The sequence below is a fragment of the Phyllostomus discolor genome, chromosome 5 (genome assembly GCF_004126475.2).
Source record: "Phyllostomus discolor isolate MPI-MPIP mPhyDis1 chromosome 5, mPhyDis1.pri.v3, whole genome shotgun sequence".
In the NCBI taxonomy this organism is placed as follows: domain Eukaryota; kingdom Metazoa; phylum Chordata; class Mammalia; order Chiroptera; family Phyllostomidae; genus Phyllostomus; species Phyllostomus discolor.
This window is the reverse complement of record NC_040907.2, coordinates 81,549,422-81,574,885: the sequence shown is the minus strand read 5'-3', so window position 1 is coordinate 81,574,885 and position 25,464 is coordinate 81,549,422. Positions and strand designations below refer to the sequence as shown.

Genomic DNA, 25,464 nt, shown 5'->3' with positions numbered 1-25,464 from the left:
CTAGGATCATTATCATAATTAGTCCCAATGGATATGTCTATCATTCAATAACAATGGTGGATGATTCAGTCTTGCCCCCTCATCTCTTTACCCTGCCCCTCCCACTCACCCCTTTTATAAGAAAAGCCAGCCACGTCTTGCTTTACTGTCTTCCCCACCCCCACCAGCCTTTAAAATGAAAAGCCCAGATGTGGGTGACCCATCTGTAGTGTGTCACGTTTTTAGCATCTTCTTTATTTAGAGCTGGGAGAAAAGAATTCATTAGAGAGAAATTCCACAATAAAATTAGGAAACATTTGATCAGACCATTGTCCCAAAACAATATGTGCAATGAGGGAAATGCAGGAGTTGGCTGCAAACCCAAAATGTGTTCCAGCCTGGATGGCTTGCTCGTCATTGACTTCCTGTGCTGACCAGAAAGGGGAGCCCAACAGCTCCTTAGGTAGAATCTGAGCTTCTGAAAGTGGGACACTACTAGGGCAGGCAAACTCTCTCTTTCTTTATAAAGATTTTATATGTTTAGAGCAATTTTAGGTTCACAGGAAAATTAAGAGGGAAGTACAGAGATTTTCCATCTATTCCTTGCCCCCACACATATACAGCCTTCCCCATTAACAACATCCCCCTGAGTGGTGCACTTGTTAAAACTGATGGACCAGCATTGACACATCAGTGTCACCACAGTCTGTATGTCTATAGTTTACATGGCAGTTCACTCTTGGTGTTGTACATTCCATGGGTTTGGACAAAGTATGATGGCATGCATCCACCATTATGGTATCATACACAGTATTTTCACTGCCCTAAAACTCCCCTGTGCTTCACATATTCATCCCTCTACCCCCAGCTCCTGACAACTACTCATCTTTTTACTGGCTCCGTAGTTCTGCCTTTTCCAGAATGTCAAAGAGTTGGAATCCTACAGTATGTCGCCTTTTCATATAGGTTTCTTTTGCTTTGGTAATATGCAGTGAAGTTTCCTCCATGTCTTTTCATAGCTTGATAGCTTCTTTCTTTTTAGCCCTGAATAATATTTCATTGCCTGGATAGATCACAGTTTATTTGGCAAATATTCTTTTCCCTGTGGCTTCACTCTACCGTGGAAGCCAGGACTTTGGAAGCTAGGGGGGTTTGGAGCCAGCATCAGTCCTTCCCTGTTGCCTCAGCAGAGATATCTATAAGGACCCAGAGGTGAAGAGTAACTCCTCCCAAAGCATGGAGTCTTTGGCCACTGGGGGCTTTTCCTTAGCTTCCTGGCATGTGAAGGGCAGAGGTTTGCTGCCAAGGACTCAATGCACAAAAATCAGTCTTGAACTCCAGTTCCACTCCTGGTATCTCAACTCTGTTTCTGCTTAAGCAGAACAGAAAGTCAGAAATGTATTGGCTCCAAAACAGAGGCACTGATGATACATTTCAAGTTCTGAGGAAACCATTGGTTGTAAGGATGTTCACTCACGTCTCCAAATATTTAATTTACAATGCATCAACATCAACCCAATACTACATAAGCAGAAATTAAGGCACTAAGAAGTGACATTGAGAGCACTGATTTAAGAGAAAAGACTGGATTTCAGAGAATAAAGATGAGCTCTAGCCCCAAGTGGGCCACTAGCTTTCAGCCAGTAGGTTCCCTAACCTCACTTGTAACAGAGTTCAGAGTTGTTGTCTTACCTCATTCAGAAATTTGTTGTGAAAGTACAATATGAAGATAGTTATTAAAACAATAGGGAAAATTAAAATTTTATACTAAAGTGTTTAGTTTTATTACTAATAGGCCACCCAGCAAATTCTCTGTCATTTGTGGGATTAGAATTCATTCTCCATCTGGTACTTAATTCATTGCTTCTTCATCTGTTTAAGTGGCATAAGAGATTGGCCTTTCTTAAAAGACATGAAAAATCCAGCCCTGGGTGGGTAGCTCAGTTGGTTAGAGCATCATCCTGTGATGCCAAGGTTGAGGATTTGATCCCTGGTTAAGGCACATACAAGAAACAATCAATGAATGCATAAATAAGTGGAAAAAGAAATAAATCTCTCTCAAATAAATAAATAAACAATAAATAGCATGGAAAATCCATTTTTGGTTCCAATTACAAGAAACAGTGTTTATGATTAAGCACAGGAAATTGAATAGAAGCAGTTGAATAAATAGCTCAATTCATGCTAGCATTAAGTGATCCAAGTTCAGCATCTGACACATTATAGGCATGCAACATACACTTGATGTATCAACTAATTAATAAAAACCATGTAGAGAAAAATCCTGTTAAAAATAAAGGCAAATTTCTTCAACAAATACTTAATATCGGTGACTACCTAATGTGTACTTGTCTCTGTGATTTACCTAATACATAAGTTGAGTCAAAACTGTGTATCCGTAAGCCAGTTTTCCATCAACCTTCTCTGTAGAACTTTGGTGAACAAGCAAAGAAAAACAAGATCATGGTCTTATTTAATTTTATTTAATTCACAGTTCCAACAAGTTTATCTCCCCACCAACTATCAATTAAAAGGAGAAAGAAAATGAAATCGAAAGGCATGCAGAAAAAAGTGAGAAGTGACAACTAACAATACCAAACCAAATAAAGTGGCAGGAAAATTGGAAATAAATTTATAAGAATGGTGACTTTGGAGTGACTACCTCATATATCACCATAAACCTTGGGGACATCACTATATTGATTATTTTTTAAAACAGTGTTGTATATGAGCTCAAGTTTTTTTCATTATTGCATTGCCCATGATAATATTAAAGGTAAATTAACCCTTTTTTTTTTAAGATTTTATTTATTTTTAGGGAGGGAAGGGAGAGAGAGAGAGAGAGAAACATCAATGTGCGGTTGCTGGGGGTTATGGCCTGCAACCCAGGAATGTACCCCTGCTGGGAATCGAAAAATTAACCCTTTTTAAATAACTCACTGTGCACTGTTTAAAAGGCAGGAAATGCCTATGATATATTTTCAACAGATTAGTTAACCATAAAAGCTTCTTTATTTTCACTTTTCACTACCCCTTTAAACCTGTTCTGTGGGATTACTATTTAACTGTTCCTGGAAAAAACTTTAGAAAATCTCCATGACTTTTTTTCCTTGTTATTGAATTTATAGGGTGACACTGGTGAACAAAACTATATAGCTTTCAGGTCACAGTTTCACAACACATCATCTTTACACTGTACTGTGTGTTCCCCACCGCAAGTCAAGTCTCCTTCCATGACCATTTATCTCCCTTTTACCCTCTTTCTTCTCCTCCCACCCCTTTTGCCCCAGGAAATCACCACACTGTTATCCATGTCCATGAGTTTTTTCTCTTATTTTTTTTCTTTTTTGTTCAATCCCTCCATGATTTTTCTAGTTTTCTTAGGTCATGTCTTATAATCAGGAGCCAGGGACCATTCTTTGTTTCTTCTGCCTGAGAAGACACTTAACGACCTTAAGCTGTCTCACTGAAACTCTTCCTTGCTTGATTGCTTTAATCAAAAACCCTCCTCTTCTCCCCACTGACTAACCTGGGTGAGGGGACCCTGGAAGAGGGGCACAGAAGTAGTGAAATTAGTTTCTAGGCATTTTCTTTCAGTCTTTGCATCTCAGTGCCTTGTCTCACACCTCATCTTGCTAGGTGCTATCTGTGATGTCTTGTTGCCTCAGTCCAAACTTCCAATTTAACGTTTGATTACGTTAGAAACTTTCCACACAAATTAACATACATTGGAGAGTTAATTCTTTAAAAGAATAGCCATTCAGCATGTAGAATTACTTATTTACCAAAGAGTTTAAATAGCTTTTTTTAAACTATATTTGGAAACATCTAGGTTTTTAATGAGATGTTTCCAACTTAAACCCAGATGTTTGAGATCATGTAAGTAGAAAAAAGTTGGAAAAACCAATTACAGTAAAGCAAAGGAGTCTGGTTTTTACTATCATTATTTAGATGTGAGATGATGGAACACAGAATTATACCAGGTCTGTCCAGAAGGTATCCAGCCATGTACTATGAAAAATAGAGACATTTATTGAAGAAGATACAAGATAAAAGAAATACTATACACAGGACAATCGTACCTCAGTCCCCTTCAAAGTAGGCACCTTGGGGCCTCACATAGTTCTCCCAGTCCCCATCAGCCACTCCATCATATTTTCCTGAATCTCACTGATGGTCTGAAATATTCTCCCTTTCAAAGGTGACTTTAGTTTTAGAAAAAGCCAGAAGTCACAGGGCACCAAATCTGGGCTATAGAGGGGCTGAATCACCTGGGTGATTTGATGTTTCTCCAAGAAATTCTGCATGAGAAATGTGATGCATGAGTGGGCACGTTGTCATAATGAAGCCACCAATTACTAGTTTCCCATAGCTGTGGCCTTTTGAATCATCTGGGTAGTTTCCACAGAGGAATGTTGACACAATGAAAAATCTGATGTAGATTCATTGCTCTACTTGCTCAGTCATTTTGAATATGGTGGCCACACAGTAGACATGCTCACTCAATGGCTAGTATGATAAAGTTGTCATTGTTCATGCATGTGCATTCCAGTCCAGTCTCCTTGGCTGCCCAGTTACATCAATATCATGCAAGCATTTCTCATTACATTAACAATGATTGGACTTTTTCCTGACAGACCTCATGTATCAGAAAATCTAGATCCAAGTCTAAATACCTGAAGTCTCTATACCTGAAAGAAGCTACTTATGCTTCTGAACTCAATTTCTTCCTAATCAGTAAAAAGATTTATGTACTATGTTCTGAGAACCCAATAATATAAATAGAGATCTCTATTGTGAAAAAACATATTTTGTTTGGAACATAAATACTAAAAATGCAATTTATGCTAAATAACTTGTACTCATTATACAATATGTCCACAAATTTCTTTGATACTCATCTTGTCAAAAAAGTGGAGTCTAATTTTCCTTCCCTTCATTGTGGGCTGTGCTTAGCAATTTACTTCTAGCAAATAGAACGTATAGAAGTGACAGGGCATGACCTCCAAGGTTAGAACATAAAAGGCAGCATGGCTTCTCCCTCACTCTCAGATCACTCCATCTGGTAGAAGCCAGCTTCCATGTCATGAGGACCCACAAGCATCCCTGAGGGGTTCGTACTGTGAGGAACTGAGGCCTCCTGCTAGCAGCCATATGAGAATGAGCCATCCTGAAAGCAGATTCCCAGCCCCAGTCAAGCCTTCAGATGATAGAAACCCTAGTTGGTAGTCTGACTGCAAAAGGAGAATTCAAGCCAGAACTACCCAGTTTAGCCGCTCCCATATACCTGACCCATAGAAACTAGGAACAAAGAAATGTCTGTTGTTTTAACCAGATTTTAGACTAATTTGTTTTGCGAAAATAGAGAACTAATATAGAATTGAACAGGTTTTCTACTCTGTCTATTAAGATAATCAGCAATGCTCATAAAATCAGTGATTTTATTTTTTTAAAAATCCCTTTTTCAATGTAAAGGACAGCACTCAGATTTTTATCATTGAATTTCACATAAGAAACAATTCTGAATCTGGCCCCTTTAAATCAATTACTCATCAAAGGTACTATGTATACTCAATAAATTCACATGGTAACTAAAATTATTTTTAAATGTGTGGTAAAATTAGCACAGATTTTTCACTACTCTAAACTGTGCTATGTGTATGGCTGACACTGAAAAACTTCTTAACAATGCATCTAAAACTTCTCCTAGACACTTGTATTGGCTCTTTTGTTAGGAGGACATCATTCTGCTTTTACCTTAAGAAATTTATTTTTAGCCCTAGCTAGTGTGGCTCAATGGATTGAGCACCATCCTGCAAACTGAAAGTTCACCAGTTTGATTCCCAGTCAGGGCACATGCCTGGGTTGCAGGCCAGATCCCAGGTTGGAAGCATGAGAGAGGCAAGTGATCAATGTATCTCACACACTGATGTTTCTTCCTCCCTTCCCCTCTCTAAAACAAATAAATAAAATCTTTAAAGAAAAGATAAAATAATGGAGGATTACTTTTTTTAAAAAGAAAGGTGTTTTTTTAAAGAAAGCAAGTGCATGTTTATTGTGAAAATAAAACATCTTTTGAGAGAATGAAATCAAAGAATTTGCACTTAGGGTACTAACACTAGTGCAGCATAGGTCAATGACACCAGGTATTGTGGAAGGTTTACAGTGACACATACAGGTCTCATTTAATGCTCCCAACAATCCCAGGGAGCAGGCATTATTTTTCCCGTTATGCATATGTGATGGTGCAAAAACTATTAACTTGGGAGTCATCCAGGACTAACCTCTTCCAGACTGCCAAAACTAACCTGCTATGTGCAAGTCCAATATCGCTCTTTCTTTCCCCTCCTAATGATGTAGCATTCTTTCCAGAAAAAGGCACAACCTGAAGTGCCGAGGATGGACAAGATGGGATGAAGGAGAGTCCTAGCAGCTCCAGTTAGGAGGGAAGAGAAGTTCTTTCGAGAGGAGGCGGTGAAGGAGAGAGACACTGGAGTTGCCGCAGCATGGGATAGAAGAGGGTTTTAATGTATTTTATGAACAGTATATTTACATCACCCTTAAATTCATTTGAGAGATGTGAGAAATTAATAGGATTTGTTTTAATTATTTTTGACTGTTGAACTGTGCTTTTCAACACATCACTTTAAAACTCCTGGGTTTTAAGGTGGCACATTGAGAATGTTCAGATGCAGAGAGTATAAATGACCTTCCCAAGAATCCAGATCTTCTAATTAAATCAAGTGTTTTTCCCACTTCATCTCTTGGCCTCCTGTTCACCCATTCATTCAACAAATAGCAACTGATTACATACTAGACTCCAGGCACTATCTTAGGAAATAACATGGCTTGAAGCTGCAAAAACTGTCATTTTCAAACTCAGCAAAAGAGCCAGAGACAGGAATCCAGTCACCTTTGGGTCTGATTGTTCCCACATTCAGAATAAACAACCTGGGTGGACTCTTTAATTACCAAAATCAAAGCAAACACACACTCATTATTCAGAGCTAAAGCTGGGAAATGAGAATAATACCATGTTTTAGAATGAGAACAAAAGCCTTCTGTAATTGTAAATTTTTACCTATGGTTGAGCCAAAGCTTTTGTTGACTTTCTTCTTTTGTTGTTGTTCTTTTTATTTTTTTAGAGATTGAGCAGCTGGAATATGCTTTTTCTCTCTATGATTCTAGCATACTCTGTGCCAGTAAATCTTTGTTTCTCTTGAGGAGAGAAGGACATTCAGGCATGATCCTAACATTAGGATGAAAGAATGAAGGTCTCTTTGTAGTTCAGGCTGTACTAGGATGTGGGTGTCCTGCACACTGTTATTTAAAACCAAAGAAAATACACCTTGGGAAATTCATCAATGTGGCATGAATTTCCAATGTGCGAGCCCTGTTAGGACCATGCCCACTACCTTTGAATATAAAATCAGAGCCTGGGAAGTAGCCTCAAGCTGGGCTGAAGAGGAAAACAATGAACATTTCTCTGTCTTCTCATTCAAATTTCTCACATTCAACATGACTACATCTTCGCTCTTGAAATTCTCTCCCAAGTTCTAAAATACCACCCCATTTCAATCTACTCCTTCATAAGTACATGCTTTTGTCCAGACTTCTTTTTCAGTCTTATTGTCCACTCAAGTTCAATTATTTCAGAGCTTGGTTGCAGGCCCTTCTCTCTTCTGTAGTCTCTCTCTCTCTCTCTCTTCTCTATTTCTATCTGTATTTTGCTGGCTCCTAAATTTATATCCTTAGCCCTTTTCATTAAACTCAAAATTTGCATATCCACTACCTTGTTGACATGGCCACTTGGACACCCAATAGACATTTCAAATTCAACATCTATAAAGACTTGATTTGGCCCCAAACCTATTTCTCCACCAATTTTCCCCTTCTAAGGAACTGGTGCCTTCACCCCCTCATTTGTTCAACTGAAAGGTAGGATTCGAATAGAATTCTTCCCTATTCTTCCATATTCATAACTGCTCATGAAGTTGCATCAGTTTTATCTCCAATGCACACCCACTGTTTTCCACCAGCCTCAAAGGCTATTTTGATAATCTCCCACTGGTGTCTCTGCTTAACATATTGCTGAACTACTCCACTAGTCTTTCAGCAGAGTAATCTTTTACATAAATTTTATCAAATCATGACTCGGTTAGAGTAATATTTCCTGCTGCATTTGGACTAACAACCAAACTACTTGCTATGTCTGCAGGCCTAGCTCCCAACTGACTCTTGAATTTTATTTTCATTTTATACCATTTTCCCCCTCACATCTGCCATAATGACTTCCATTTAGGGGAGGAAAGTGTCACCACTATACCCCCTATGCTGTAGCAGTGGGTGGTCCTGAACCTGCTGGAAGACAACAGTGGGAACTCAGGGAAGACCCTGATGAAGGTGAGACAGAGGGAGCATCACAGACTTACCTGAACTGAGCACCATGAACATGGGACATCGTGAGATGTTCTGAGAACACTGTAGAGGCCAGGGGACATCAGGGAGTGGGGGAAGGGTGCTGCCAATGAGACAGGGCTCTTACCTATTTATGCAATCTATAGAGTTAATAAAAAGGTGACCTTACCACTTGGTAACAAGCATCTAAGACATTCAGTCTTTGCACCAATGAATCAGATAGAGCCTCTGCCCTCCAGGACTTTTCAACCTGGGAGGAGAGACAGACAGATAAACAAATAATTGCAAACAGTGTGATAAGTGTTCTCAGAGGAATAGGTGTTAGTCTGAATGATGGCACAAGGGTAGCAGCGGGTAATACTCGCTCCAGGGTGGCGCTAAGCAGACACGGCTATCAGAGGATTAGGCTGCTGTGGCTGGATTATGGCCCCTTTGGGCTTTCCCACAGAAACATTCCAAATTATTAGATTTTAGATTTTGATATTTTTTGGAGGAAAATCAGTGCTATGTTTAGAGAAACAAAGCAGACCATCTTTACTGGATGTTGTTCTTTATTTAAAGTGCCATTGAAAATCTGTTTGCAAATTTTATAAAAAAAATAAAACCTAGTAACGTGAACTGTTTTCTTTGTACGCATTTTTAGGTCCTGTAACAATACTGTTAATATTATTTGGGAGAAATATGTTTCATTACAATCCCTGAAAACTAGGGAGCCGCCAAAAGGAGGAGAGTAGGGGCCTTAATTACTGTAGAATAAGTGCCATTATTTTGAGAAGGGCAGGAAGGCAGGCACGGGTCAACAGTTAACTGTTTGAGAAACCAGGAGATGTCAGCAAAGTCTCTGCTCTTCTTCCTCCTCTCTGTGGTCTAAATGATGCATTTGATTCTTACACTCATTTTCCTCTTGGGGGAAGAAGTTAAAAAGAAAATTTCATCCTGAGTATTTGTGGCTCTTCTCCTCTGGGAATCAAAACAGTATCAAAGAGATAAAACAGGAGGTTTTTTCCTAACACCACTGGATGGTAATTTCTAGACTAGCCTCCATTCCTCCCACCCCCCACCCCCAACACCATTCCAAATCCGTCATAATGGAGCAGTCTTTCTGACATACAGATGGGTCATCATCTCAATATGCCAGTCATTTGCTAAGGAGCACAATTAGATTAGTTTTCTGGAGACAGGAATCAATATGCTGGTGTATGTGGACCTGATTAGCCATAACTAATTAGAGCTCTCAGACATTAATCAAATACCAGGTACAGGGCTAATCAACCAATGTGGGAAGCGAAAAAATCTATAGTCTCTCCTTGAATTCTCCAACCTGGTTCACCTTGAAATTAGACCTGAACGGAAATCCTTGCAGTAGGTCTGCATTAACTCTGCTGGGAGGCTGTGCTCTTTCACGGGTTCCTGAGCCTTCTGGAGTGTGAGGCCGACGTGATGTCATCAGGCTCTTTCTTAAACAAACACAGGCTCCATCCTGCAGCCTGGACACGCTTCTCTTTGACTCGGTGACAGTTATGGATGAGTGCCAGCTGCAGGCTAGACCCAGAGAAGCAGACCAGGACTCCTAAGCTTGAATGATAAATAAAACTAAATGCTCACTAACTAATATATTATTCATGAAATAGCCCAATTGTCCATCATGCTACATAGTTGTAGTCATACAATTATTCCTATCTGTTTAAATAATGAATGTTAGCATTGTGTTCACTAATACAAATTGCTGATTAATCCATATTCAAATCAAACAGTGCCTTACGTGAACTCTGCTTGCCTTCCCTAGTTTAGAAATAGTTTCTCTAATGTTAATTCTAAGGCATGTGATTGAGCCCTTTAATTTGACAAAATCTGTTGGATAAACTAGGCTTAAATTAAAATACTGCTGACAATGCTAGTCAAATCCAGATGTGATTTAAGGTTTGTAGAATATATTGAAATTTTTCCCAGCACCTATGTCCTTAATTTCTGATTTTTAATGCTTCCAAATGTTACCTTGCAAATTTATTTATTGCCCAACAAGCTCTTTCAATTTTAACATAACAGTACTCCTTTAAAAACATATTTTGTGAAAAAGCCATATGTGTGCATGTTATCATTATATACTTTTTCTTCAAAAATAGGAAGTCAGCTTTAAATGAACTGAAATCCCAAAAGGTTCACATGAGATTTAAAATTCACAACCTATAAGAATTGGCCAGTTTTTAGGTCCTAAAGAAGAACATTTTCCCAACTATCCTTAACATTATCAGATTTCAACTTTAGCAGTGAGAGAGATATAGAATTCCTAGGACTTAATTGTAGGGCAAACTGAGCAGTACTGGAGGAAAGAATAGTATAAAATAGTAAAAATAAACATGAAATTAAATATTATTTGAATCCTAACTCACAACATATTAGTTGTATGGCCTAGAAAAATATTTAATGTTTCTGAGCTTCTACAATGAGAACAGTGATGTCCAAGGTCATAATATATTTCTGAAGGTGATATGAAGCAATACATGTGAGTGCTCGAGAGAACTTCACCTACAGTTAGACAACCAGTAAGTGCCAGTTCCCTCAGCCCCTTCCCCTAATTCTGTTTCTACAGATCATAATGTTTCAGAAAGCAAGAGTTGTATCTGTGTCTTTGGTGCCTGGCAATGTGGTGGCAAGCTGTTCATTCGATATATCATTATTGATCCAAAATTGACCACCAGAAAAGCCACAAAAAGAACATTTAGGGGGGCATGTGAATGTTTCTTTCCCACCTTCCCAAAAGTCAGTGTTGGAAAGAACTTCCAAGGCAGTAATTTCCAGAAATCAAAGGGAATATTTCAGAAGGTTCAAGGCAAGTTCCTCCAGCTTTGAAAGAGTGGTTACTGACAAATAATCACTTCTGTGGCCTCTTCCTCTTATAATTTTGGGGTATTCATGCATGGAAAATGTGAGGCAGGCCATGGAACACAAATATATGTATTCAAAACACTTATTTTATGAACCATAATACTGGGCAGACTGTTGGTAAAAATACAAAAGTAGAGTTTGACACATAGATATTGAATAAAGGGCAAAGCTTACATGAGGGACATCATGAATGTCTTACGTGATTCTCAGGATAGGCATGTCAAGTGGGAAACACTGCCATCAGATTCCTTGACTTTGTATCAGGGATACACACAGGCTTCTGCTTAACCCAAGTGTTGAGAAAATAGATAAAATGGTGTGTCCCCACAACGGGCCTTAGACAACAAGGGAAAGGCAGAGTACCCATAAACAGAGCTATCAATAAAATGCCACCTACTTGCAGAAGGGACTGGCCTTAGGACAAGGGTGTTGAATGCAATCAAGGACATATCTTTCTAATTAAAAGTTATATTTTCATTTCTTGAAGTATGTGAATTCAGTACAATGTAATTTTTTAAGTTGATCACTAACATTAATATTGTCTACATGTCATGATGGTGATTCTTAACATTTGAAAATTTTTACAAAAGTTAGAAGTTTGTTACCTTATTATATATTTATTATTTAACATGTTATTTAGCATATTCCCATATTCAACCAAACCCCATTGTGACACATTTTGGAGGCAAATTGGGAAGAAAGATGGCCCACCAAAGAGACCTCTCCTGCCAAGTTCTACATTACTGTTGGTCTCAGCTGAATGGTCATTTTTTTTTTTCATAATGATTCCTAATTTAGTAAATCATAAGTCTTTATTCGCAACTTAAAAAATCTAAATTGAATAGCAGTCACCATCTCTTTTTGTGTGTTTAGGAATTAAATCTCTGCCATTTGGAGCCAAATTCCCAATTACAATAAATTGCGAGTCCCCAGAGAAGCCAAGTCCTCACCCAGAGAAACTGGAGTGGGAGAAATTAAACTGAGTCACATCAGAGAGCATCTGGCAACTAAGCCTTTGCTGCAGTGGTTTTTTAGACTTATTCAAATGAATATGGGCTCTGCGAGCAACTTGGTGTTCTAGAAGAAAAACAACAGATGCTGACGCACAAAGGGGAAGGGCCAAATTTTTCCTTAAAAATCTGAGCCTCTGAATTCATGGTTTCATCCCAAAACCCCTTCTCCAGTGCCACCCCTGCCAGACAGAACCCTATTCATTACATTCCATCATCCCAAGTCAATTCAAATACACAACACAAATTTCCTGTAATGAGGGACTGCTGAGACACAAACAACATACAGCTTAATAACTTATGACTTAAGTTATTGTATTAGTTGGCATAACTTTAAATATTAAACAATCTTCCCAGCCTCTGGTTATTGTCAGTCACTCCAGTAGACATATGTCATCTTATCATTGTTTCTTCCTTTCTGACAAGAAGACCCCCTTTTCCTTTAGGTAATTACCCTCTGCCACTCCATGTGCTGCTGGGTGTGTGGGGAGATAAAGGATTTCCAGGTAGGGTCATCAGAGCCCTTCCCTAGATTTCACATGTGGATACTGAGAGAAGACAGTCTTTTCCTTGGAGTGTCACTCTCTGTGCCTTTATAAAATCTGGATCTCTCTCTCCCTGCAGACTTGCATACCCTACAACCAACCCTTGGCCTTCTGCTTGAAGGTCGACAGAAAAGATAAGTAGGGAAACCTGATGGCATTCATCTAAATCTTTGGATATAGTCATGCCTGAGGTCAGCTCAACCTCTGTACTTTCAAATTACACAGACCATTACAAGACCTTTTGCAACTTTCTATGACATTCATATTTTTTAGTCAATTGATCACACTTTTAGGCACATCAGTTTGTTATTCAACACATCCGCCCATAAGCTGGGTTGAAAACTTCCTTCCCACATACCCAAACACAAAATATTGGTGTTTTCTTTTCTTAGTAACAGGTCCAGCCAATTTCATTTCATGATGAAAGTGCTTGCCTCACCAATTTAGCTGCTCTCCTCAGGGATCTGTACCCTGGAAAATTCTAGTGAAATCTTTTTCTCATTAAGGCACTGGGTTATTGTTTTACTTCCCTCATGTAACTATCTCTGATTATACTCACTAGATTTTTCCTTCTACTATTTACTCTCTGTTCTTATTTTTGTTCTTTCTTTGCTGCTTTTTATGTTTTCCTAGACTAGGGGTTATTGACAATGCCCAAGCACTATTGATTAATGGGCTTCGGGATTTCTCAAAGTCTATTACGATTACATGCCAGTTTTCTATGAATATGCATATATACATGTGTTATCAATTGCTGTGTAACAAATTACTTCATAATTTAGCAGCTTAAAACAACAAACATTTATTATTTCACAGTTTTTATGGGTCAGAAATCCAGATGTAGCTTAGCTGGTGACTCTGACTCTCATGATGTAGCAATCAAAGTGCCAGTCAGGGGTTTGGTCACATCTGAAGGCCTTAAAGAAGGAAACACACTTCTAAACTCACTCCTGTGATTGTTGCAAGGATTCAGTTTCTCAAGAGTTGTTAGCTAGGGACCTACTCATTCTTTGCCACATGGGCCTCTCCCAGAGCAGCTCCTTCCCTCAGGACCAGCCCACAGCATAGGAGAAGGTGAGCAAGACAGATGTCATAGTTTTTTAATAATCTAATCTCACTAGGGACACCTCATTCTTTTTGCTGTATCGTATTGATTAAAAGCAAGTCACTAGGTCCAGCCCATACGAAGAGGAGGAGGTTACACCGTGGCATAAAAAGCAGGAGGCAGGGATTAAGGGTCATCTTGGAGGCTGCCTGTCCCAATATATTGTTAACAGGAAGATGATTCATGTCTTTCACGATATTTTTTTATTTTGGAATCAACATTCATATTCTCTCTTTGTTTCTATCTCAACTATCAGCGTCACCCAAAGTCATCTACATCTTCACATGTCAATAGAAATTTTCTGTATAAAATTGGCTAGAATTAGCCCCTCACCTTTAACAGTCATTATATCCCCTTATTTTAAATTATTTATGATGCAAAGATCCTATGTTGTCACCCACCTCCATCACTACACACACATTCTCTCTCTCTCTTGTCCATGATCACTTAAGTGGAGTGTTTTAATCACACAGGACAAGAATCCTGTCTTGCAGGACTCTGGTTTTCATACTTCCTGGTGTCAGACCCTTTTATACTCTCAAAAATTGTTGAGAACCCTAAAGAGCTTTTGCTTATGTTTATTTAGGTTATATCTAGTCATATGTACTATGTTAGAAATATAAACTGAAAAAAATTAAATATGTATTTGTTCTTTTAAAAATACTAAAGCCATTATGTGTTAACAAATGTTTTGGGGAAAAGTAAAATATTGTGTTTTTCAAAATAAAAAATATTAACAAGAATAGCAATGTTTTACATTTTTAGAATCTCTTTAATGTCTCTGGCTTAGTCAACAATAGTTGGGTTCTGCTACCTGCCTCAACACTCAAACTTTATAATATGTTGTTTTGGTGTAAGTGCAGGAAGAAAATCTGGCCTCATACAGTCATGCAGGTATGCTGCTATAAAAGGAAAAATATTTTAATAGACTTTTAATGTAATTGGAGATATTCTTTTTATACCACACCAAAACTTGACAATGCTAGTTTCTTAAGGGTTATAGACTTTGGACGGAACCTGAAACTATTTCAAGGGAAATATATTTTTTAAATATTCTGTTACATTAAAATTCACTGGTCTTACACTTAAAATGGACCTTTTATCAATACATGATTTGTAACATCACACACTGGACATTTGGAAAAAAAACATCGATTCATTGAAACACACAAATATTCCAAATGTTGACACATTTTGTTAAAAAATAACAAAAAAATCACAGATGTAAATATCACAAACAATCTCACTGTTGGTCTTTAGGAATTAAAAAGTAGTCAAGTGGCTTTATGGTAGAGAATATAAGTTTTCCAAAATTCTACTTTGCACTTGAAAAATCAAATTTTATCATCGGCTATACATACTGTCAGTTATTTTTTTTGATGTAATGGGCCCACTTTGTTCATTTTTGAGAACTAACCATAGTTTGTCAGTTTTTCTTTCAACAGAAATAGTGTTTTAAAAAGGGGGTGGGCTAGTTCAACTCAAAATGAGCACTTTTCCTGGAGACAACTGTGGTACTTGGCACACAGCAGAATGTTTGGTTCACACATCCATTTTGTCACACAGAATGGTACAAAGATATAAATTGTTGAGATTTAATGAAATTAATAATTTAACTACTTTATCAAAGTCACTTCTGAGCATCACTAGACACTAGTTTCTCTTTTTCCTATCACCAGTGCAATCTGGTGCCACTGTCTGGACCCGTGCCAAGACATCAGGATTTTACCCACCATTGTTTTTGTACAAACAGTGCAAATGTCAACACACTTCAAAAAGAAAAACCCCTTAGCCCTGGCTTGTGTGGCTCAGTGGATTGACTGCTGGACTTAGAAGCAAAGGGCCTCTGGTTCGATTCCCATATAGGGCACATGCATGGGTTGCAGGCCAGGTCCCCAGTAGGGGGTACATAAGAGGCAACCACAAACTGATGTTTCTCTCTCTCTTTCTACCTCCCTTCCCCTCTCTCTAAAAATAAATAAATAAAATCTTTAATTAAAAAAAAGAAAAAACAGTATTATTATGAAAATAGTTTTCACTTCATGGACAAATATCTTGGGGACCCCAAGGGATCTGAACTATACCTTAAAAACCATTGTTATACATTGTTATATATATTTGTTAAATAACAAAAGTTGTTACTTCACTGAGGGAACAAGATTCATTATACTGTGTACTCATTTCTGCTTATCTAGATCTGATGAGAGAAGGACATCCTCTAATAAAATTATTGTTTTGATTTATTGAGCATGAATATTCAAACATTTCTCAAATGCCACTAATTTACAAGTTTTGCCAGAGAAACAGTCATTTTTAAACTTAAATATTTAAAAGGACCTTTATCAAACTGAAAAGTGAGTATATCTTAGTACAAGTGGGTAAGATATGTTAATAACCTTAAAATAAATATGTAACTACTCAAATTTTTAAAGATTTTTTCACTGAGTGTACTACCTAAAATCATTCCCAGTACCACCATTGGTATCACAGACTGCTCACTGTTGGAAAGACTGCAATAATCCCTTCCTACCTTCAAGCTCCTTTGCTTTACCAAATTCCAATGTGTGCAAATTTATTTCCTTACTTCTTTTAGCTTCTTATATCTACATATTGCAAGTCACTCCAGTTGGGAATAATTAGAAAAAAGGAAACTAGGGATGGAGAAAATGGAAAGGGAGGTAAAGCAGATGGCAGCAAAGAAGTAGAAGTTTAGGCATGAAGCTCTGGGAGAGATAAAGGGAAGGTAAGAAGGAAGCTGGAGCCCCTGCATTGGCCTCTGGGGTGTAGTGAAGCAGCAAGATCAGGTGAGTTTAAAAGGGACTAACTAGTAAATGTTCTTCACTCTAACAACTGTTGGGTTCCGCAATTGGAAACAAAAAGTATCTACCCAGCTGTGTTAAATAAGGCTTACTGGAAATTTTTCCACTTGAAATAGCCAAGTACTTTTGTGTCTATGAGACCAAGGAAGGATTCAGGACATGGGAATAACCAAGTCTAAGTTATAAAATCAGAAAAGCATTGAACATGCAGATGAAAGGAGTGTGGGAGTATGCACGCACACATATTATCTCATGGTATGCATATTTTCAGCAATGAATCAAAATAAATTTGAAAGCCTCTGTAACACTAAGCAGAAGAGATTATGAAAAGTCTCCATTGAGCAAGAGAGTGTAAATGAGAATTAATATTATAATGTCCATTATAACCCATTTATGTGGTGTAAATGCCTTTCATATTCTTACTCTTCCTGTCATCTTTATTGTTCAGTTCTAGCAAATATTTTATAAAGTATTTATGAGGACTTTTATTGGTTCGCTTGTTATGTTGGTTCTTAAAAACTGTCTTTGCCATAAGGCAGTGTTTTCAGGTTCAGTGGAATCCATTAGGATACAAAGGTGGGAAAGGATCTGAGATCCTCCTCCCTCTTTCTATGAGAACTTCTCTGCTTTGATCTACTTTGCATGTTGATTTTCTCCCTAAGATTTCATCTGAAGAAAGGGCTCTGGTGTTATAAGAGAGATATTTTTCAGTAAGAAAGCCAAGGTTATGAGATCTAAAGTCCCTCAACAGGAATTCTCCTTTCAACTTTCAAAAAAATGAACAATTGCTAAATGCCAAAAATATATGCAAAATAATATACAGAGACATAAACAGGCACATAGTGAAAAAGGACTTGCAAATAGCCAATAAGCATATAAAAAGTGTTCAATTCTATTAGATGTTTGGAAAATGCAAATCAAACCATAAAAAAGATATCATTGCATACCCAACAGATTGGCCCAATTAAAAAGATTAATTTGTTGGCAAGAAAATGGGAAAACTGAAACTTTTACTAAATGCTGGTAGGTGTATAAACTGGCAATATTTACTAAAGCTGAAAATGTACTTACCCTGCAATCCTGCATTAGTACTCCTAGGGATATACCTAATGTATGAGCACCAAAATACATTCAAGAATGTTCATAATAGTGCAGTTGTTAACAGGCAAAAATTGGACACAAAACAATTGCCATCAACAGTAGACAATTAAATAGCAGCATTTTGATACAAAGGAAAATTATACATCAATGAAAAACAATGAACTGTTAAATATAATGGCACACATAAAAAGAACCTAAGCACAAAAGAGTATATTATATGAATCCATTTATATATTATTCAAAATAGGCAAAACTAATGTAGAGTAATAGAAGTCAGCATAAGAGTTATCTTTGTAGGGGAGGTGACCGAAGGGTATGTGAGGGCCTTGTGCTATACTGGCAGTGTTCTGTTTCTTCACCTGGGGCTTTCACCCATGTTTGTTTCCTCTGTGAACATTCATCAAGATGTGTATACTCTACAAATTTCTGTGTATTCTGCACTGTGTTGTATTTTGACAAGATATTTACCCGAGAAAAAAATAATATGTGATTTAATTTTTAATTATGTGGCATTTTAGGATCCTTTAGTGTCTCAATATTTCTGTTACTTTCCCCCCACTGCTTTTTTCAGTTTTATTTTCTAAATTCTGGAATGATTAAAAGTGGAAGAGTTGACTCCTCATCCTTGTATACTTGCCCTAAAAGATGAGTTAATAAACTAACCTGACTGGTGTGACTTGGGTTGAATGTTGTTCCCCCAAGCAAAAGATTGCTACTTTGATTTCTGGTCAGAGCAAAAGCCTGGGTTGCAGTCCAGGTCTCCTCTCTCTAAAAATAAATAAATAAAATCTTTTTTAAATAAATAAATGAAGGAATAAATAAATAATTTGATACATGTATTTGAGCATGTGCATGTTTCAGGTGCTGATCTGGGCTCTGGAAGTAAAGAGGTGAAAGGGGCAGGCTTGTGCTGGCCTGAGGGAGTTTACTGTCTTACGGAGGCACACCTACAGTTAAGAGCAGTTGTCGGAGAGAGTGGTGAAGTGAGGAAGTGAAGCTCAGGATGCCGCACAGCAGGGTGGATGTCTCTTCTCATGTCCCTGGGACCACATTTCTATCCCATTTTTGAAGGCTGGTTCTATTTAGAGTTAATACCACAGAGCAGGAACACTCAGTTTTCCTCTAATTGTTGCCTGTTGTTAACTCATCACCCCAACTGAGCATAGGGAATTCGCCTGATTCTGTATCTCCTGATGGACTTAATTCTGGGCAAGAGCTGGATCATTTAAAATACCTGGTGAGAAGAGAAAGGAGGAATTAGGGAGAAACATCTATGAAGAAAGATAATTTTCAATAGAAAAAAAGTGGGGGCCTTGCTGAGACACAAGCAGAAGCAGGAAGCCTGTGCCCTGAAGGAAGTCAGAGGGCATCAGCTAGATGCATGGAGGTCTCTGAGCTCCGGTCTCTGATTTCTCAGAACCTGTGAAAAGAAGGCTCCAGAGCTATCTTCCTGATTGAATACAAAATAGGAAAAAATTATTCTGGCTAAACTGGCCTCCTGTGGAAACCAGAATGGGTTTGGGGGACAGAAAAGGATCACTCCAAACACAAATCTACAGCATTAGAAACTTGCTTGACAACTCAGCTGCTATAGTTCACATCTTGACGTCCTTCTACCACAGGGATGTAAGAGATGGTGCAGGGCTCACCTGCTAAGGTGCATGAAAGGAAGTTGCACAATGCAGGGTTCCTGGCAGCAAAACACTAATAGCTTAGGCTCCAGGAGAAATAAAAATGGGGTATGGAAGGCAGGAGAGAACAAGAGATAAAAGGAGGGAGGGAGATGGCTTGCCACAGCCAAAAGGCATCAGGATGCTGAGAAATAAAGGCAAAGGAAAGGTGATGAGAGGCCAAAAGCAATACTGCCTTCATTTCTTAATTACCAGAGACTAAGCCTAATTACAGTTCTCCATCTGGTAACCTAACTAGAACATTCTAGAACCAGCAGGGTCCCCATCAAGTTGGGACTATGATTATTATTATTATTTATTACATTTTGATATTCAAATATCTAAATTATGCAACTAATCTTCTTAAATGCCACATTCTAAATAAATGCTTTCCTGAATACCACCTTTCTCTCTCACTATCATAGTTTTTCAACTAATTATATAGGACCCCAGGTCCACCTACCTGTTTACCATGATATTCAAAGCAATTACATAAAAAAACAAAGTATAATAGGTGTCAGCGAAACATAAGTTCCTCCAAGGATTCTCAAAGCTGTGTTTCCTGCCTTTCCATTGACTGTCTGTCATGAGCAGGATGAGTGCTGGTCCCCAACCAGCATACACACAGGCTGTGTACAACGTTCCTGCACTGCGCATTAATGCCACTTCACAGTTCCGGAGCCTGCAGCCCCCCAGACGCCTTCTCCATCCCAGGTGCTCATGCTTCCACCAGCTCCCTCTGGCAGGATCTTTATTTATAATTCATGCTTCTCGTTTGGTTTTCCTTCCTGGTCTCTACAGGCTGGTCCTTAAACATCCTCTACCCACGTCAAGAACATGCTAGTCCTTCCTCAATTAATAATTAATAGTAGTGATGATAATTATGAGACTGCTTGTCTTTTAAAAGACTGCTTATCTTCTGTCTTTCGTCTAAGGGCCATTTCCTTCATTGCTTTGAGGGGTACTACTGACTCAGACATCCCAAACATCACTGGTGAGGTATATGTTGCAGCTCACAAAAAAAGCCCAGAGAGCCCATAGCAGAAATTTTTTTGTCACCAGAATCCACCCTATCTTTCACATGGTGACAATACTATTCTGCTTTGAGGAAATGATCCCTCTACTCCCTACCCCAACTCTCAGCTCTTCTCAGCTGAACCTGAGTCTATCCTTAGGCCACAGGGATGGGAAACACACCTAGATGAAGCCAACAAGCTAGTCTATATTTCTGTAGTTCACAGTGTGGTCCTTGGATTATCAGTATCAGCATCACCTGGGGCTTATCAGAAATGCAAAATCTCAGGTCCCACCTGAGGCCTGAGTGAGCAGGTGTCCTTTAACAAAATTCACAGGTGACTCACATGCACCTTCCTAGTAATTGTCCCAGAGATAACAAATTAGTCCAATTAAGACCAAAGGGCTCTAATTTCCAAACTTTTATGTTAGCAGACAGGGAAATAGATTCTCACAGTGACTGGATTTGAACCTTGAAGTGTGTATTTCCCAGGTGTTGGCAGTCTTTTGCAAGCAGAAAGGGAAAGCCTGCATGAAAATCAAGTTCACACAGAGGAAGAGAGAGACCAGCTAGATGCTGTTATATCATTAAGCCTGTGTACACCCGTACTAGGAGCCACATCTGTAATGAGACTGTTCAGATGCCAGAGACATATAATGAAGGAAGTACAAATGTGGCTTTCTGTCATTTGCAACCAAAAGAATCCTAGATGATTGAGGGCCTAACTTCCAAAAGAATCTATCCCCTGCCTAACCACCAGGGCAGTCAGTTCTGACATTTCTAAAGGCAAGTCGTGGCTAGTTGTTTTTGAACGTGCTCTTTCAAAACATCTTCTGGGTTTGGCTTTTAACATATGCACCATCTCATTGTGGGGGACAGGGCTAGGGGGGAGGACCATAGGTCAAAGGGTACCAAACTGCTTAAAGGTTTTCTTTCTGTTTTTAATATATTAGATGTGACCCATCTTCTCTTAAGGATGAAAGACTTGTTGGAAATGCCATGCACACAGCCGTCATTTGGAAATGACAGCCAGACCAGAGAAGATTAATGCTCCCATCAAAAATGCCCATCTTCTAAGCTGGTTAAATGGGACATTCTGGTTCACCTGACTTCTTGTTCCTTTCTTATATAGCCCAGCATCTCCATGAAGTGTTGTCCCAATTTAGCTGTTTTTGCCCAAATACAGTGAGCACCCAGGTTTTCCCATGGGTCCCAGGTTTAACTAAACCCAACCAGATTATAACAGTGGTCTGGGGGTTGCTTTCTACTTCTGCAAGAACAAGGAGAGGGAGATGCTGGAGGAGCTGTCATGGAGAATTTGTTCCCAAATCAAAGGTCCCAACTGCTTGTCTCCACTCCATTGACCTCCCAATCTTAGTTATTTCACTGGAGTTGGAATTGATGTGCTTAATAAAGTTCCTTTCTAACTCTGAAATTCAGTGACTCTGACAAGCAAACAGAATAACCTCACCTCTGAAAAGCAAGCGGTAAAGGGTACGGTTAACATGCTGAGAAAGAAGCTGCCGGGATGGGAAGATGGGACAGGAGTCTTCACTCAGCTGCATAGAACAGTTGGGTCAGTTAACTAATCATGCTGGCCTCTCAGGCAATGAAACACAGAACCAGACAGTGTTATGGGATATTGGGGAGTAAGTGCAGAACTGGAGAAGAAGCAAAAATAATTCTACAAAGGAAAGAGAGGCACCACGGCAACTCCTGAGAGTAGCTCTTTACCTCAGAAAGTTCAGACACCCCCAGAAAAACTCAAGTATCTCCCTGGACAAGATTAGCAGTTTATGAAGCATCTTCAAATGTAGGTGACTCTTAAACCTACTGACAGACTGTCTGAAAAGCTTTGGGGCTTTGGTTTTTGTATTTTGGAAGAATTCTCTGTTATTATTAGTTTTAAAATTAGATTTGTTTCTAAGATATGTTTGAACAACTAAGCCTTGTACCTGGGCCAGCATAAGTAGATCATCAGAGCACAAATACTGATTTATTCTATTGGAAGAGCCATCATCTGCTCAGTTTTGCCATTGCTCTATGCAGAACTTTGCTCTGAAAAATGGCTTGAGTGTACCAATTAGGAACCCTTGCTTTTATCTCCCCAAGATCACACTGTGGTGTATTCTACATAGTTCTTCGGTGTGCCATTAGCAACCAAATGAGAACCAGAGAGATATACTTCCTCACTTAGGAAATCCTATTATTGCTGTAACAAATTACCACAACTTAATGATTTAAAACAACAGCAATTTATCCTCTTATAGTCTGGGGAACAAGAGTCTAAAATGAATTTCATGAGGCTAAAATCAAGGTATTATCAGAGCCGGATCCATCTGAAGGTTCCAGGAAAGAAACTATACCTTGCCTCTTCCAGCTTCCAGTGGCTGCCAGCATTCCTTGGCTTGTGGCTGCATCACTCCAATCTCCATTACCATCAACATACTGACTTCTTCTATAGTGAAGTGTCTCTCTGTCTCCCTCTTATAAATACATATGATTACTTACTTTTAGGGCTCACTCAAACAACCCAGAATAATCTCCCCATTGCAAGGTTTTTAATGCAATCACATCTTCAAAACATTGCCATGTAAAACAATATGCACAGGTGCTTGCAGTTAGGATGTGGATATCCTTAGAGACCATTATTCAGCTTTTTGCCACCAGGTTTGAGATATGTGGAAAAACATGGTATCAGCAATTCCTGGGAAGCCACCAGAAATCCAAGAGGTTGCCCATCTGCCATCTAGAAGAGCACTTTCAGGCAGTTACCCTGTCTCCCTCTCATCTCACAGAGCTGGAACCTTTATAGTCCTCAGGGTCACATACATGAAGGTGACAACATTACAGCTTGACTCTAGGAAGTAGAGTCAGGAAGTAACCCCCACAACCAACCTCATCATTCACTTATAATGGCCATGCTACACTTTGTACTGGACACACCTAACATGGGTGAGAGAGGAGAAGAGATTACCAACCTACTTTGACAGCAATAACAGGAAGGGATAAAGAAAGAAAATCTATTCTACAAGTTTTCAGTGGATGCTGAGAGATGCATCTTTCTATGTTCATGAAAAGAGATGGTTTAAGACAGTCTGACTCTGTGGTCAGAGCGGGCATTTGATTTTGAGGTTTTATATCTTTAATGACACTGGCCATATGAAAAATACTGATTCTTTGTACTAAATTCTCACAAAGTAAAACAGAGTGGTGTCCAAACACATTTTCTGTTCCGACATCATTTTATGACTCTACAGCATGTTGAAAACTTCAAATGGTATTCAGATGGACCATTCCTTCTGCCTCACTGTCTGAAAACCACAGGTCAACAAGAGAGATAAAACTAAGTCTCCTAGGAAGCAGTTCTCTAAGTCCCAACATTTTACAGTTCACATGTCATTGTCCCCACTCCCTCTGGCTCTGGAATGCCTTGAAATACTTTGCCCCAGAAGGTCATTCTGCCAAATATTGCAGATTATGCTAGGCTCTGGCAGCCTGTGTTACCACTTCCTTCCCTCCTCTGTCTAACCTAGAGTCCCTGCAAGCACTTTCTGTTCTCAATATATTCTCTTCTTTACCATCTGCCCCAGAAAGCTAGACCTTGTTTTAACCTCTCTATCTTATATTCTACACCCTTCTCCCTCAATAAAAAGTTCTGGGCCTAGGATCTTTATTTGCACAATCAAATAACCTTACTTGGTGCCAAAATCCTACCCTGTGGGATCTCAGAATTGATTTTTTTTGTCAGCAGTTTTTGAACATTCAAATATTTGGGCAAAGTTAGAATAGGAAAAGCCCAGAGGTAGCATAATCCCTTTGAGGTGTTGACAACTAAAAAATAAATATTTTTGGTTGAAGAGGAGCAATGAATTTAGCAAGACCAGTTTTGGCTAGAGGCAGATAAACAATTCTGCAATTTATACTGCATAGAAGGACAACATGAGGAGAGCAAATTGGAGAAACAAAATCCATCCCTCAAACCTTAAGCATAAAATCTCTTCAGAATAGCGTAGCAGTCTGAAAGGCAAACAGTATGGTTATTTTTTTAAGTCTATAAAAGTGCTTTACCTGCCAACAGAGCTGTTAAAATTTAATAGGCTCATACTGATACTCAAGGGTTGTGAGACACCCATTACAAGGAGTGTTTTCAAAACTGATTTTTCCCCACCCAAAAGCAAGGGAAATCAACCCATAACAGAAACAGGAAATTAACTGCATGGATTTGACTTCAGTGACGTAGACTAGATGGTTCTGAGCTGTTGCTGTCGTCATTTAATGGAACTCGATCTCCAAGGGTTTGCTGGCTCTGAACAAAGAAAAACCTTGTTTGGGCCTCTATTTAGCACCATTAAGTGGAGACCTAGACATGAGGGATACCAATGGAGTCTCATGACCAGTTCCCATGTTTAGAGGCACACCTGGCACATGCAGGCACCTGGTCCTCAACTTCATTCATACTGTGGCCTTGAGGCCAATGACTAATGTTCACAACAAACCTTGTGGGTTGGTATTATTATTATCATTATTATTATTATTATTATTCCTATTTATAAGACAAGGAAGTTGAGCCTTAGAGAATTCTAATCACCTGCCCAATCATAGCAAGCTAATGGCACAGTTGGAGTATCCCCAGGGCTGTCTGCCAGGGGCTACATATCACCAAGCAATATACACTCTCAAACATCTAAAGATAGTTAGACCACATGATCACTGAAGTACCTGCCAGCTGTTTCCCTCTGACTCTTATAATTTAAGAAGTACTCATTAACTTTAGTTGTTCAGTTACTATTTCCCCCTCCAGAATTTGTCTCTTCTGTGACATTTCTACAGTGCAAAGCACTTAAATTCTGTCTATCTCAGCTCTCTCATTCTCCTTATTGTAGATTACCCTCAGACCCTCAGACCTTTAGGTG

At 38.8% G+C, this 25,464-nt stretch overlaps 1 long non-coding RNA gene across 1 annotated transcript; it reads left to right on the top strand.

Moving 5' to 3' along the window:
* The first annotated feature begins 4,500 nt into the window (after nucleotides 1-4,500).
* LOC118500717 lies at nucleotides 4,501-25,464 on the top strand. Its single transcript, XR_004903295.1, has 3 exons — nucleotides 4,501-4,623; nucleotides 21,122-21,126; nucleotides 25,454-25,464. It is a non-coding gene; the product is annotated as an uncharacterized LOC118500717 (long non-coding RNA).